This window comes from Peromyscus eremicus, chromosome 18 (genome assembly GCF_949786415.1).
Source record: "Peromyscus eremicus chromosome 18, PerEre_H2_v1, whole genome shotgun sequence".
Lineage (NCBI taxonomy): Eukaryota > Metazoa > Chordata > Mammalia > Rodentia > Cricetidae > Peromyscus > Peromyscus eremicus.
The window spans coordinates 12,072,390-12,089,746 of record NC_081434.1 but is presented as its reverse complement, the minus strand read 5'-3'; the positions used below and the strand labels follow the sequence as shown (position 1 = coordinate 12,089,746).

The 17,357-nt window shown below is 43.0% G+C and overlaps 1 protein-coding gene across 1 annotated transcript in view; it reads right to left on the bottom strand.

The window, feature by feature from the left end:
• Positions 1 to 12,793, bottom strand: part of Frs2 (fibroblast growth factor receptor substrate 2) — an 89,711-nt gene extending 76,918 nt beyond the window's left edge. The window contains exon 1 of the mRNA XM_059245128.1: positions 12,672 to 12,793. The gene's annotated coding sequence lies outside the window, so the exon portion shown is untranslated. The remainder of the gene's footprint in view (positions 1 to 12,671) is intronic.
• Positions 12,794 to 17,357: the final 4,564 nt, after the last annotated feature.

Genomic DNA, 17,357 nt, shown 5'->3' with positions numbered 1-17,357 from the left:
GCTGAGAATACCACTTCATGGCCGCGGTATGTTCATGTCACTGCTGCTGTTGTGTGTTTGTGGGCCATTGCTTTATTTCTCAGTTTTTCTGGCATAAATATATTTAGGCCATTTCAGAATGTGTTGGAAATTCTGCCATAATCCCAAACCAAAAATCACTACTTCTTTTTATTTTTTATTTGTTTGTTTGTTTTATTTGTTTGTTTTGTTTTTTGAGACAGGGTTTCTCTGTATAGCCCTGGCTGTCCTGGATCTTGCTCTGTAGACCAGGCTAGCCCTGAACTCAGAGATCTGCCTGCCTCTGCCTCCCGAGTGCTGGGATTAAAGGCATGTGCCACCACCACCCGGTTCATTTAACTCTTTTGAAAGGATTTATTTATTTTCATTGTATGTCTATACGTGTTTTGTCTATATGTATGTGTACCATGTGTGTGCCTGCTACTCTTGGAGGCCAGAAGAGGGCATCATCACTGAATTGGAGTTACAAATGGTTGCTAGCTGCCATGTGCGTGCTGGGAACTAAACCTGGGTCTTTGCAAGAGCACCAAGTATTCTTAACCAACAAGCCATCTTTCCAGCTCCATTTAACTTTTTTAAAAATGAAACTTACGTCAGCAACTTCAGCAGAAGTTTTTTAAAATTTAAGCATTCTAACACAATACAACCCAAAGATTTCTAATTTGATACATCCTGAGGAATGAAGGTAGAGAAAAGTTAAAAGTCCCTGTTTTCTGAGGTAGGAAAATGTTAAAAGTCCCTGCTTTCTGTAATGAACCCCCTGGGTTTCTATGAGAGCAGAAACCTCTGTAGGGGGTAAAAGCCTCATGGCTGGTAACATACAGCTGGAATCTGAGCGAGGGTACTTCAGGGACCACTCACTAGCATTTTGAGGCACAATGGCATACACAATGTGAAGCGAGCATGCTGTATCTTCAGTGAGGGTGCACTGAGGCCATCACATCAAGGACAAGCACTACCACAAACACCTCAGATTCGGTGCATGTTTGATTCGGAATTAATTTTTGGTTGGTACACATTCAGAAATCCTTCACTGTTACCAACTTTTTCAAAACCCATATACAGTTATGTAATCCCAGTTTTGTTCAAAATGATAATTTAAGAAGCTGGGGTTATGGGATGGAGAGATGTCTCAGTGGTTAGGAGCACTGGCTATTCTTCCAGAGGACCCACCTTCAATTCCCAGCACCCACAGGGCAGCTCACAACTGTCTGTAACTGTAGTCCCATGGGGTCCAGCACCCTTCTGATATGCAAATGTCCATGCAGACCAAACACCCATACACACACATAAATAATTTTTTTAAGTTGGCTTATAAATATCATGAAATCACTGTTTAAAAAGAAAAACAGCAAACTCTCTCCAACCCTGGGGTCTCCAGCTTAGCAGCACAGCTTTCACCTGTCATGTGGGTGGTCATGGATTTCACCCCTAGAACCAAAGAAAAAGAAAACCTCCAAAATAATTATTTTATTCCAAAGAGTAATATCTCCTCTAGTTTCTAAACTTCCTGAATCTTTTTTCTTTATCTGTTTTCATTGATTTATATCCTCATACACTTTACCTGAAGTGAAATACCACCCCCTCTGCCTCCAGAATACTTCAGTTCACTCCTGAAGGCTTATCTGTGGGTTTTTTGTTTGTTTGTTTTCCTAGTTTTTACAAGGTATCTCATTCTCAGTTACTTTTCCTGCTTCAATGATAATTTAAAAACCTTAAAGGAGAAAGCATTTATTTTGTATCAGATCTCAAGATGAGAGTCCCAGGAGGTGGGGGAGTCTCCGCCTTGAGACAACTGGTTACATTGTAACCACTGTCAAGAAGACGAGAACCCAGGCCAGTGCTCAGCTCACTTTCTTCTCAAGACAGTCCAGGATCCGAGGTTGGGGAACCATGCCACACACCATGGGGGGAACCATGCCACACACCATAGGGGGAACCATGCCACACACCATGGGCAGGTCTTCCAACTTGAATTAACCGAATCAAAATACTTCCCCACAGATATATCTAATTCTAGATAGCTGACAACAGAGATTAACCATCACACTCCACAAAACATTCAGGATTTCATGTCAACAAGTTTGGTGGGTATGCATACCTCAGGCCCTCTAGGGATCCACCATACATGTTAACATATGTTCTGTGGTCAAATATGTGTTATTCTCCATGTATGACATACTCTCATCCTTAATCTCCCTATTCTCAATTTTTTAGGCTTCTGATTAAATATCACTTTTTCCAGAGAACCTTCTTCCCTACCTAGGTGAGCAACAACCCCCAATGAAACTTCTTATGAGTCTTCAAAATGAGAAGTTAAATATGCACTAATAAGTATAATAGGCAACTTTTTTCAAATTTTAATTTAATTATTGGGGGGGGATATGCCACACAGAGCTACAGGTAGTTGTGAGCTGACTGATATGGGTGCTGGAAACTAAACTCAGGTCCTCTAGAAGAACAGGAAGTGCTCTTAACCAGTGAGCCATCTTTTCAGCCCCCAACATCTTTTAAGGTTTGTAAAATATGAGAATCAAATTCACAAACAACTTAATAGAAAATGGCAGCCTTTAAGATGAACACAGTTTGTTTAACTCAGGATTTAATAAAAGGCTTCCATTTAAATGAAAGTAATAATTTTCAGATCACCTTTAACTGAAGTTTTGAACCCCAAAGCCTACACCTGTATAATCCACTAAGCAAGAGCTTCCTTTCCTGACAGAAAACACATTGTACAAATATAGGATTTTCTTATAATGTTCAATTTAAATATATAAATGGCTACCCCAGACAAAGGATATAGTACACTAGACTGTGCCATCACAGCAATAAATCACCTGTGTCTTAGCCAAACATGGTGGTATACACCTATAACATCAGCACTAAATCTCCTGTGTCTTAGCCCATGTGGTGGTATACACCTACAGCATCAGCACTAAATCACATGTGTCTTAGCCAAACATGGTGGTATACACCTATAACATCAGCACTAAATCACCTGTGTCTAAGCCCATGTGGTGGTATACACCTACAGTATCACACTACATCATGTGTGTCTTAGCCCATGTGGTGGTATACACCTACAGTATCAGCACTTAAAGGTGGGAACAGAAACACGGCCGTGGTTTCAGGCCAGCTTGGGCTACATAGTGAATTCCTGGCCAATGTGGGTTACAGAGTGATACCCTGCCTTAAAAATTAAAAAGCCAGGCATGGTGGCACACACATTTAATCCCAGCATTTGGGAAGCAGAGGCAGGAGGATCTCTGTGAGTTAAACCAGACTGGTCTACAGGGTGAATTCCAGACCAGCCAGGGTTATCAAAAGAAACCCTGTCTCAATTTAATAAATGAATAAATGAATAAGAAATGGGGAGAGAGGGAAGGGAGGAAGGAGGGAGGACAAGGAAAAAAAAGATAAAAAAGAAAAGAAAAAATCAACTTTAATTCATGATTTTACATTCAGTGACTAGCATGGCTTTCGATACCTAGTACCCTCCCAAGAACTACTTACGCATCAATCAGCAACTTGTCATTGTTAAGTCCTTCCAGGACTGACTCAGAATAAGAGGTAGAGGTGGCATAGACCCATAATCCTAACTACTCAAATGGGCTATAGTGGGAGACAGAACTCCCAAGAAAGGAAAAGGATGAATCTGGATAATGGCCCAGGTTCTACTAATTCACTAGTCCAAAGGAAAATACTAACCAGCATTAACTAATAGCAACATAATATCAATATAATCAAGTCAACTCCTCTGATTATCCAAATCTTTTAGATGTATTTATTTGTTTTTAGGTATATGAGTATTTTGCTTACATGTATGTATGCCTGGTGCCTGTAGATTTCAGAAGAGGGCACTGGATCCCCTGGACTGAAGTTACAGACAGTTGTGAGTCACCATGTAGGTGCTAGGGATCAAACCTGGGTCCTCTGCAAGAGCAAAAAGGTCTCTTAAGAGCTAAACCAACTCTCCATCCCTGCCTACCCAAATCCTAAGGGCTTGTTTAACAACCAGAAAAAACTGAACTGACACCAGAAAATCTGCCTTGCTAACCTCCACCACTTGATGCTTTTAGATTTTCTTTGCTACACAAAAGCTCTATGGAGAGCTGAAGTTACGCAAAATAGCAGAAACTCCCTCCATATAAGCCTTAAGCTCTCAACAATTATATACAATTATGTCTACTATATAGATATATGCATTATATCTATATTCACATATAAATAGATATTATAATATATAATTACACTGGAATTACTACCTTTTCAGTAATCTATTTCAGCCAGCAATCATGAATATGCTATGTGTACATTTAATAGTACAAGTACTATAAACATTAACAGCAATTTCAAAAGCAACTGTAGCCAATAAAAAGAGTCTCACACATACTGACTGGAGTTTGAATTCCAACGCTACCTTTTATCAGCTGTCTCTGAGTCTTAATTTCCAAAACTATAAAATAGGTATAACTGCCACAAGATTAAAATAAAACCATGAAAGTCAGACATGGTGGCTCATGCCCATGATCACAGCACTGAGAGTCTGAGGCAGAAGGATCGCCATAAGTCTCTGGCCAGCAGGGATAGGATACAGGAGAGTCAACTTCCACTCTATGACCTAAATACACACACACACACACACACACACACACACACACACACACAGAGTGTATAAAAAAAGAAAAAAATTAAGACAGTTCTCACTAAACTCTAATATAAACCAAGTCATCTACAAGATGAACTGCCACTCCTGGGAACATCAATTTTAGCTGAAAGTACTTTACACACTGTTTACATATATAAAAGACACAAAATGCAAAATCCCTGCAAATTTAAAAAAAAAAATAAGACTTTATAGACATCAAAGACTTTTCAACTTATAAAAGGAATATTTTGGGCTTCTTCCCTAGATTTTTAAGGGTACTCATCCAACTCATTTGCCATTGGGAATGCTTGTAGAAAAAAAAAAACTTAGCATTATTAAAATAAATGAATTACATATGATTTTTTTTTAGTTTGCCAAAAACAATTATATACAGGAAAATTCTACGCCAACACCATTTTTAATATGTAAGGCAGCAAACCTCCAAGATACTTGGGCTGCTCCAACTTAACCTCAACATTTTGTTTTAGGTATCCCAACACAAATTCAAGGATTTCTACAGATCACCAGATCACCCAAGTTTTTAAATTACCCAAACTAAAACACTCAAAGGAAACTAATGCTACATCTTTTTTTTTTTTTTTTTTTTTTTTTTGGTTTTTGGTTTTTTTTTGAGAGAAGGTTTCTCTGTACAGTCCTAGCTGGCCTAGAACTCACTCTGTAGACCAGGCTGGCTTCAAACTCACAGAGATCCACCTGCCTCTGCCTCCCCAGAGCTGGGACTAAAGGTGTGCACCATCACCACCCAGCTCTAATATTACATTACTGAAGTAGCCTAGGATAGGTTTGTCCCTTAAAATCCTGTGTCCCTCCCCGACCCTAAGTGAAGAAGGACTCAGTTAGCTCCTAGACAACGGGTGCCATTTCCATAAACATTCCTGTTCCTAACTGGTCTGTGTCCTCAGGAGGAGTGTGGGGCTCAACCTGCATCACCCACAATGCACAGCGCCGCACTCTTCCTTTTCCCTGGAAGCCATTTTGAATACTCGTATTTTATTTATACAAGATTTACTTGCTATAGGAAATAAAAAGGCTTTCCTCACTCTAGCTTCTGTCACAAGGGGACAGGAAAGCCAGTTCCTGCTATTTCACTTCATATGTCAAAGGCAAGTGATTTATCTTGTTGGCTGACAGCCTTAAAGTAGCACCCCATCCCACCAGCTCACCACTTTTCTCCTGGGAACCTAAGAAACACCTGCAAACAGTCTGCACTGCTCCTTGAAGTGTGCTGGAAGTACTGATTGTGACAGGGCAGAATGTTCCACCGTATACAGAATCATCATGAGCTCCTGCACGGGATCCGGGCAGAAGGGAGCCTGAACCTAGCTTGAATGTGCATAAGTACATAAGATGAACGCTCCTCTCCACCACTTCAAATACTACCTAAGCCAAGACTTCCAGATTTCACACGACCACAATCTTTTAAAAAGGGTAGAGACACCAGCGTAGCACTGCCAGCTCTCATTCTGCCAAGAACAAACACACACACACACACACACACACACACACACACACACACACACTTCTGTCAGGAATAGCGGCACATTCCCATGATGTAAACAGTGGAGAGATGAAGCAGAAGGGTCATGAGTTTTAGGGCAATCTTGGCTAGTAGAGGGTTCAAGACCAGCCTATACTATATATATATATATATATATATATATATATATAGTATATATATATATGATAAGCAACCTGAAAAGAAAAACAAACTATATGATCATTACTATTTCATCAAAAAACTAACGTGTTCCCTTCAAAATTGGTATATGTTAATTTTAGGAAAAAGATTATCTTTTAAATTTTAGGAAAAAGATTATCTTTTAAATTCAATAGATTTAGCCTTATAAAAAGCAGACTACATTCTCATTCCACACAGCAACCGACAAGGGTGTCACAGGATGACAGTGTTGGAGAAGCATAGGCCTAATGAGCTAGGGCCCCTGAGCGAAGAAGCCAGCTGTAGAACATGCTGAAAACAAGTATTAACCTCTCCAATAACAAGAAATGGAAGCCTGGAGGAAGTTTGGGGACTCTCCTAAAGTCACAGGTCAAGAATTTTAACTCAGATCTGTACATCCCAGAGTCAATTCCCAATCATCAAGCTCAACTTTCCCAGTTGCATAAAGCCTCACTTTGATCCAGCCCCTTCTGTGACCAATGACAACCAAGGTATTTCCAAGACAGCTGGTGGGAGTGAGAGGTGTACCCTGGCCATTACTCAGTCTAAAACTAAATGGAACTCCTGACCTTTGCCCCATTAACACCAAGCTCACTGAAACTAAACCAAGCACCCAGACAAAGCACACACAAGCCTACTGGCTCCAACAACACTGCCACAGAACCCTTTAGACGTCGTCCCCTAGTGCCTGGGATGCAGCGAAAAACATACTCTTGAAAAGCAAAGGGAAGGTATTAATTCTTAAGAAACAAAGAAATACTTCTACAGCAACTCTGACTAAAAACAAACTTGCCTTTAAAAAGTTACAACCCTGAGCCTCATTCTGCAAACAATGTTTTACAGGTTAAAATACAATTTCTTCCAATTTAACTATCTAAAAAGCAAAGGACATGAAACCCCACAAATTTATAGCTCTTAAAAATTTTCAAAGTAAAACAATCTTCACATATATTATGTGACAGATATGAGTATCTTAATTTTTTATGTATGGTAATCAGCATTTGAATAAAATTATTCATGTTAATCAAAAGTACTTCCATTGGGCTGGGAATGGAGCTTGGTGGTACATCACTTGTCTGAGACAGATGGCCTGAAGTCACAGGTTTGATCAGACACCACAAAATAAAAAGGGTATTATAAAAGAGCTAGAGGGAAAATATATATAAATACCATTTTTTAAAAAATGTAATGTTAACAGTCACTGTCATGAGAAGCACGAGTAATATCTTTGAATGTCAGAGGTTCCTAATATTGAAATAAAAATAAAAGTCATACACATTAAAAAAAAAAAAAGGAAAGAAAGAAATACTACATCAATTGCCACCAAATCTTCACATATCATTCATCAGACAAGCCCAAAGGAAACAACCAAATTTGACTCTGATGTAATCAGCCTGACACTCCGAACCAGGGAGTCTGAGAGCCTGATCTCAGTGAAAACAGAACAATTGTAATAAAGTATTCTTGCTAGCAACATCAAGGAAGTTTTATTTCTTGATTTTGTTGTTATTTGTTTGTTTTGGGGGCAGTGGGGAGGGCTGTTCGTTTTGGAGACTAGGTCTCAGGTAGCCTGGGCTGGCTTCAACCCCAGTGTAGCTGAGGATGACCTTGAACTTCTGACCCTCCTGACTTCACCCCTTGAGTGCTGGAACTATAGATAGACACAGACCTGATCTAACCTACAGTCCAGGGCCTCAAGCATGCTAAGTAAAAATTCTACCAACTAAACTACATCCTCAGCCTGCCTCAAATGGATTCTTTTATTTTTGTTTTTTTGGGTTTCTGTTACTGTTGTTTTTGAGACAGTGACTCACTCTGTAGCCCTGGCTGGCCTGGAATTCACAAAGATCTGCCTGCTTCTGCCTCCTGAGTGCTGAGATTATGGGTGTGCACCTCCATGGCCCACTGGATTTTTAGATTTTTTAAAATTAGATTTGTTTGTTTGTTTGTTTGGTGTTTTGATTGGTGTGTGTGTGTGTGTGTGTGTGTGTGTGTGTGTGTGTGTGTGTATGTACATTGGGGAGGGGGCACCATGGCCAGCATGTGGAGATCAGAGATCTTTCCTTCTACCACGTGGGTGCCAGGAATAGAACTCGGGTCATCAGACTTGTTAGCTAGCACCTTTATCTGCTGAGTCATCTCAACACCCCTCAACTGGAATTTTAATGAACAGATTTTGTTCTACTCCATCTGAATTTATAGTTCAAGGAAACTACACAGATATCAAATTCCTTACCCACTGCATAAAATAGTCTACTTAGTGTTTTTCCTTTCTGTTTTAAACAGATGCCGTTTAAACACAGGGTTGGCTTTGCTGTTTTTGCTTTGGTTTTATTTTCCCTCTACACACTTCTATTTCCTCACACAGACTCAACTAGTGTATCTATCTGAACAATCTATTTGTTTTCCCTATATTTATGTTTAATATATGTCTAGCTCTGACCTCTCTCTTGAACTGCAAACCTACATTTCCAAAAGCCTCTAAGCAGTCCCAGTAGGTAAGTATGTTAAAACCAGGCAAGCCAGGCCTGGGAGCACACACTGGGAATCTCAGCTTCTCTGGAGATAAAGGCAGGGCTATGAATGTGGGGCTTTACCCCATCTTAAAACAATGAAACCTAATTACACAACTCATTGCTCATATCCCTAGGAACAGGACCACCATCAATATCATCCAGTTAGAAAGTGTAACTTTCACTTTCTGCCTCCTCTAACCCTTTCCTATCAGGACCCCTATCCACCTACTGATCAGTGCTAGGCTCTGTTGTACCTTTGTTCTCATCCACTACCATCACTCTCGGTATGCACAGTAGTATATTAATAGCTTGCCATAATAAATCATTCTGCACACTAAACTATCACAAGGTACACACACTTCTCGTTTTCTTCCAAATGCTGAACTTCTAAATACAGCATCTAAACATGCTCCACAATCCAGCCTCAACTTAAATTCAAACTTCATTGCTAATTCCAAAATAAACCATCCAGGTCATCTGGTATACCAACTTTCCTCTACATCATGAGCCTTCTCATCTCCAAAATTGTCATTCTCTTAATTTGGAAGGCCTTCTTTATCCACCAAATCCTAACTCCTGAATCTTTGTTTTAGAAGAGTTTAACCATCAGTCACCAAATAATTTAAGACTGTCAGTTTAAGAGCAGGGTACAGTGGAACATGCCTGTAATCCCAAACAGAGGTGGAGACTTCAGATCAGAAGTTCAAGTCATACTTAACTGCAAAGCGAGCCTTAGGCCTACTTAAGACACAGGAGATCCTGTCTCAAAAATCAAATCAAATAAACAAAAATAATACAAGTTTATTGGGAAGTACCAACTTTCCCACATGGAAGATCTGGCTTTAGATAGAGACTATTATGCTAGCCACATAACTCTAAAGGAAGTTACTGAGCATACTGAGACTCAGTATCCAGACTATGAGAGACGCCTACACAGTGAGACCCTGTCGGCTCGGAAAGAAGCTGCTCTCCTGCTGAGACAGCATAGCAGTAATAGAAATAAGTGCCTAATAAATAATAGCACTGACTACCCTTGAGTGTTAGCATGTCTCTACAGTTTTCCATGATGCTTTAAGCTAAAACAAACATTTTCCTTTTGTACAACCCCAAACTTTAGATAAACCCACTCACATGGTTAAGTATTTGCACCTATGTCTTTCTGTCTTCAGAGGGTCTTCATTTGTTGTGAGCAGGGTCTCTCTGCCTAGCAGCTACCATCATCTTTCTCTGCTTCCTTTGCCTCCACACACACGCACGCCACCACATCCAGCCAGACATTTGTCTATACTATGAACTGTCGAACAAAAACCTTACATCTATCTCCTACTAGACCCAACTTCTAAAGACCAACCTTAATCTCTGTGACTTAGAGTGCCTGGCACAGTATTTTTCATGAAGCACTCAATACCTCCCTCTAAATTAAGTCCCATTTCAAAGGAGATTTGGTATTCCTAGACAGTGCAATTCAGTTCTTCATGATTTCAACACACCTTGGAAAATTATCAAAACATGAGTCTTAAGTCATAATGGTTTCGCCTTGATTTGTCCCTACATGGTTCCCTAAAAGAGCCTGACACATAGAAAATGCTCGGTATCATTTGAATTGACTTGAGCAACAGTTAAAGGTTACAGTGACTGAAAGCATCTGATTTTCACCAATTTCCTTTTTTTGCTTTTATAACTCCCATAATTTTTCCCTTCAAAATACATTACACCCAAAGTACAAATCCATAACCAAATCTAACTTGACTCATTTTCCAGACTCTAATTGGAACATCCCAATCCTAGGCTCTGAACAATCAAGTATTTCCAACGTAGGCATATAAGAAGGCACCGTTTCTATCCAAATCTAAATACTGTGCAACTTAGCTTTACTCACATTTTCCCTACAAACTTAAAAAACACACCCCCCTCTATCTGTTTAATATCAATAACCTTGGCATAGATTTGGGGAGCTGGAGAGATGGCTTACAGGTAAAGGACCTGAACTGGGATCCACAGCACCCACATAAAAACCAAGTCCTGCAGCATGTCTGTAATCCTTGCACAGAGATTGGGGGACACGGAGAAAACACAGGAGGACCCCTGGGACTTGCTGGCCAGACAGCCCAGCCAAAACTCCAAGCACCAGGCTCAGAGACACCCTGTCTCAAAATAATAATAATAATAATAACAACAACAACAATAATAATAAAAGCAAAGAGAAATATAAGAAGGCACCCAACATGAACAACAACAACAACAATAATAATAAAAGCAAAGAGAAATATAAGAAGACACCCAAGGTGAACATCTGGCATTACACAGAGAAACTGTTTTAGTGAAATAATTTTTCTTTTGCATGTTCATGGTACTAGTCACTTCAAACTATTCCCCTTATTCATGTTATTACCTTCCCTTTCCGGTGGTAGAGAATGACATAAATATAAGAGAGAGAGAGAGACAGACAGACAGACAAGGCAAAAACAATCAGTATAGATCCTAATCTAAGCATAAGAGAAGAGCCGATAATGTCACTGGTTTGATGAAAATGACTTACATATACTTGACACTGCAGCAACACACGTCATTTGCAACAAATGAACTTTCTGATTATAATTTAAAACGCAGTGAAAATGCAAAATATCTCCAGTATTTCCTACAAACCTTTCACCGGCAGTTTAATCACCTAAACTCCGTTTACTAACAGTACCTACAAGATTTTCTTCCCTAGGAAATTCTCAGTTTATTCGAGCTAAACACTTCATACATTTAAATCAACAAACACACACCTCTGGCCAGCTGTGGGAACCTCCGCCGCGTTGCAACAACAGCTGGATTATACAAAGAAAGAACCTCTGAGGAGAAACTGAGGACTTTTTTTTTTTTAAGATCAAGAAATGACAGTTCCAAGTATGAAAGTAAACAAATCTGGGGTAGAAAAGGGTACCATTCTCCAGCTCCTTGCAGTCAACTTGTGCAACTCTTACAACTGTGACTTCGGTTGAGCACAGGAATTCCTAAGACTGATTAAGAGAATCAGCATCTTTTTTTTTTTTTTTTAACGTCAGCAAGAAAACGGGAAAAACTCATCTGAATCTACGACTCTCTTCCAATCTTTGTTTTTTAAGAAGCGACTTTCAACAGTTTCAGCTTTCAAGTTGAGTCAAGACCCTCCGAGGAACGCTCCTGCTCAGTGACCCTACGCAGACATCCAGACCCCAGGCAGTTTCAAGCCGGGTCCAGATCGAACCCAGGCGACCCTGACGCAGATCGGGGATGAAAAGCCCCGCACAAGATCGCCAGCATCCATCCACACAGGCATCGCCCCACCCTGGGACTGAGACTACACCCCTGGGACACAGGATAATTGCTGAGCCGGGAGGGGGGACACAGACCCAAGAGGCGACGAAAGTCGGGCACCGATGTCCAGTGCGCTCTGGCGGTCCCGGCTCCCCGGAGCCCGGGCGCACAGACCTCCACCGCGGAGGGCGCCGAGCCCATTTGCCCGAGCAGAGAGAGAGAGAGAGAGAGAGGGTCGCAGCGCGGGCGGCCCGGCCCCGCTCCTCCTCCGGAGTCCCCCTCCGCGGTCGCCGCTCCGGGAACCCGCTCCTGCCGCGCCGCGCCGCGCCCCGCCCACTCCGCGGCCCCGCAGCGCGCCTCTTCCCGGCCCCGGCGGGCCGCGCGCGCTCCCCGGCCGGTCGACGACCCCCTTCCCCGGACCCCGACAGCTGAACCCGCGGCGGGACAGCGGGGTCCCAGGGCGCCCGCCCGGCGCAGGCCGGCTCACAGCTTTGCCCCGGCTACTCACCGTCGGCGCGAGGGCGCTGCGAGGGCGCGCGGGGCGGCGGCCGCGGAGCTCCGCGCTCTCTCCGCGCGACCCGACCCCCCGCGACTCCGGAGCCGACGGAGCTTCGGCGGCTGTGTCTACAAGGCCTCTCTCCGGCCCGAAGCCTAGACAAGCACTTCCGGGGGAGCGGGGGAGGGCAGGGTTTTGGCACCGGAACTGCTCCCGGGCTGGAGCTGCCAGGCCTCCCCGGCGGGGCGGAGCCTCGGAGCCTGGCGCCCCTGCGGCCCCGCCCCCGGGCTCCTTGCTAACCCTTGGTGGCCCCGCGGCCCCCAGGCGACGGCTGGCACCCCCTTATTTGAACTGCTGCTAGGATTGTTCCCCACCAGCCACCTAATTCTATGGAAGGCTCGGAGAATCTGGTTTAGCCGAGCCCCGGCTGGCCGACTGTCCCGCGCTGTTAGCCCCGCTGGCTTGCAGTTGACATTCATCGAAGGCTCACTGCGTGGTAGATGGTGTGTTTTAATGCACCTCGGCCGCGTTAACTAGTTTAATAACCTTCAGACTCCGGGAAACCGGTGCTCTTCTCTACATCTTACAGAGAAGGAAACCGGCCAGGTACCAAACTTGATGCTGGCTCTTGGTTTTATTTCAGTGTGTGGTATGTGTAGAACTCTCATCTGCCCCCAAACAAGACTTTTCAAATGATTCAAAGGCAGGAGCCAAACTCGATTCCCCTGTATCGGTCATCCTTTGCACCTTCAATGAAGGCCGAGATAAGGGGCTCTGGAATCTTAGTGCCTGGATCCTGTTATTTTACTTTTCACCTTGATGAGTTAGTTAACCTTTTAAAACTGTGTGTGTGTGTGTGTGTGTGTGTGTGTGTGTGTGTGTGTGTGTGTGTTGTTCATCTCTGGATTGTAGAAGAGTTAGTTAACCTTTTTAAACTTTGTGTGTGTGTGTGTGTGTGTGTGTGTGTGTGTGTGTGTGTGTGTGTAGTGTTCATCTCTGGCTTGTAGAAGTTAAAAATAATTAATGCATGGTAAATATTTCAGAGTACCTAGGACTAAGTCCACGATTCTTACACCTACCCAGTAACAGACACTAGAGAAGAGCTGGGATTTTGAAGCTCTGACCAAAGACAGTATGAGAGAGAACCCACAGAGTCAGACGCCAGGAGAGGGAAAGAGGGACGATCTTAAAAGATTTCCTTGGCCACAAAATCAGAAAAGCATCAAATAGTGGAGGCAGGTTTTCTGTCTGAAGCTAGATCCCACAGGAAGGAAAAAAAAGAAAGAAAAAGGGGCTCAAGCCTAGTGAGATACCTTGTGTCTGTATTCCCTGTAGTCTAAGAGATACCTTGTGTCTGTATTCCCTGTAGTCTAAGAGATACCTTGTGTCTGTATTCCCTGTAGTCTAAGAGATACCTTGTGTCTGTATTCCCTGTAGTCTAAGAGATACCTTGTGTCTGTATTCCCTGTAGTCTAAGAGATACTTTGTGTCTGTATTCCCTGTAGTCTAAAAGATACCTTGTGTCTGTATTCAGGCAGTCTAAAGGATGAGGCAGCGATGCAGAGTGTGGGACCAGTGTAGGCTTTATTTTATTTTTTTTTTTTTGTTTTTTTTTTTTTTTTTTTTGGTTTTTCGAGACCGGGTCTCTCTGTGTAGCTTTGCGCCTTTCCTGGAACTCACTTGGTAGCCCAGGCTGGCCTCGAACTCATAGAGATCCGCCTGGCTCTGCCTCCCGAGTGCTGGGATTAAAGGCGTGCGCCACCACCGCCCGGCCTCAGTGTAGGCTTTATAATGAGTTCCAAAACCAGCCAGGACTATGTAGCAAGAGTCTTGTCAGAGAGAGAGACAGACAGAGAGACAGAGACAGAGACAGAGACAGAGAGAGAGGGAGAGGGGAGAGGGAGAGGACACTTAAGAATTCATAGTGTCTGTTAAGTACTTCAGGGAAGAGTCTTAAAACAGAAAGACAGGGTAAAATAAAACCCCTTATTACAAACTTAAGATGCAAACAATCCCATCACAAGTGCTGTATTTAAAATACTGCCTTGTGTTTTATGTAATTGCAAAAATGTTTGTAAACGCTTCCATAATTCCCAAGTTCAAGCAGCCTTCCATGCCTCCTAGTAGAGTGAAGCAAAAAACAGAGCCTGCAGCCAGGCGATGGTGGCGCACCCCTTTAATCCCAGCACTCGGAAAGGCAGAGCCAGGCGGATCTCTGTGAGTTCCAGGCCAGCCCGGGCTACCGAGTGAGTTCCAGGAAAGGCGCAAAGCTACACAGAGAAACCCTGTCTCGAAAAACAAAAACAAAAACAAACAAACAAAAACCCAATTAAACAACAAAAAACAAACAAACAAAAAAAACCCTGCATGGATAAAACTTAAGTTGTCTCCAGCCATTACCATCCCCACCCCACCCCCAATCCCAGGCGCGCACACACACACACACACACATGCCCCAAGGCCTAGAGACCTAAAGAGAGGAATCCTCAATCACAGACTCTCAACTAACTGGTAAACGCTGTAGCCTGGATTTAAAAGTGAATCTGTATTCTCAAGGGGTTTTCACCGCCTTAAGCGTGAAAGTGCATGGCCGTCACCTGGAGGGCTTGTTAAAGGAATTGCTGGCCCCATCCCCAACCTTTCACTCACCCAGGATAGTGCTTCTCAAGGTGTGGGCCGGTCTAGCAGCTCAGCATCACCTGCGGACTTGTTAAAGATGCAAATTACCAAGCCCCGCCCCAGACCTCGTAAAGCTGTAACTTTAGGATAAGACCTGACGATCTTTGTTTGGAGTACCCCGCCTCCCCAACCAGGGCATTCCGATAAGCTCTCCAGTTAAAGAACAGCAGTGCTCTAGAAGCCTGCCTTTCACATATTCTTTGTTTAATTGTGGGAAATCTACAGCATGGTTTTGTTTTGTTGTTGGGAGGAGAGGATTAGTATTTGTTTTGTAGTGATGAGGATTGAAGTGTGTCTCTCAGCCCATGGGAAACAAATGCCACTGAGCTACATTCCTAGTCAGCAAAAAAAAAAAAAAAAAAAAAGTCTTCCCGTTAATTAAATGACATTTTGGAACATTTCTTATTCATCTTTTTTCTCTCGACAAGAGATGAGGTCGGGGAAAATGAGTTTTAATGGAAGATTCTTTTTGATCTGTACTGAAATTGAACCAGATAATTCTGGGTTGCGGGGGAGGAAACAAATCTTACTTGAGGACTGCTTGGTGTTGAGGCTTTACCTGCATTTTCTAAATTAATCCTCACTGTGCTGTGGGGTTTTTACGGTCTTACTTTTACAAATGAGACTAGCTGAGACTGAGGTGAAGTAATTGACTTAAGGCCACATTCTTGTTACGGGGTCGAAACAGGATTGCTCCAAGATCCCTCTAATTCCAAAGCGCATGCTCTTTCCATTTTCTGGCTGGAGCCTGGAGAACCAAATTCCAGTGGCTCCGCCACCCCAGCTATGCAGCGTTGAGTAAGCGATTTCATCTCTATTTCCAATTTCTCCGTCTATAAATAATGTTATCGTAAATCTGCCCTTCCCACAGTAGAATGTCAAAATAAATGAGGAAATAAAAGTGCTTTTAGCTCTTTGAAGAAAAACACTAAGAAGGCTCTAACAAGTTATGGTCTTGTGCGTTTAGACACGCATCGCGTTTGTGAACCTAGGCACTGAGGTTTTTGCTGGATCTTCCCTTGGTTCATATAGAAGAGTGCCCCACCCCCAAAAAAATAGTTGTTTAAATTCATTTGCCAGAGTCTCCTCTCCTAAAGGATAAAGAAGGTGACAGAGGATCTTTTTTGTTGTTGTTTTGGGTGTTTTGGGTTTGGTTTAGGTTTTTTTCGAGGCGTTTCTCTACGTAGCCTGGGCTGTCCTCGACTGTCCTGGAACTCGCTCTGTAGACCAGGCTGGCCTCGAACTCACAGAGATCCTCCTGCCTCTGCCTCCCGAGTGCTGGGATTAAAGGCATATGCCACCACCACCCGGCGACAGAGGATCTTCTGTGTATGTTTTTAAAACTACACAGAGGACAGGGCACAGAAGTTCACACATGTGCTTGTAATCCAGTGTTTAGCAAGTGGAGGCAGTTACAAGTTTGAAGACAGCCTGACCTATATAGTGAGCCCCTGACTAAAAATCAAGGACCTGGGGTATGGCTCAGTGACAGTATGCTTAACATGCCCAAGACCCTGGGTTTTATCCCCTGCCACCCTGCCAAATGTGTCATTTAAATGACGGGAATTTCTTACAAGGTTTACAGATTCTGTTCTGTTACCAAATGCTATCCCACCCTCATCCAAAAAGCACTTTTAATCTAAACCATTTTTTCCCCTTTCCATTCCAAGCAACCCTCCACCCTCCTGCCTCCACCTCCCCCCAGGAAGACTTAAAATTCCTGTTATTTTATTATGTGGGAGGATTTAGTGCTTAATCTTTATCTCAGGCCAGACTCCAGGCCATCTTTACGGACTTAATAGCCGGGTTCCGCCATCCCAGGAGGTGCTGTTCACAAAGAGTACAGCATGAATGTTGCTCCAGGGGGTACCAGTCACACAGACCCCTTGCCTGGAGGAACTCTGCAAGGCAAGGCCCCGGCCTCTGCTAAGCGGCGATTCCCCAGACCCACTAAGGCAGTTGGTTAAACACAAAGAGCTGTGCACTTCTGTGTTCACCCTTTGCCAGGCCCTGAGATAA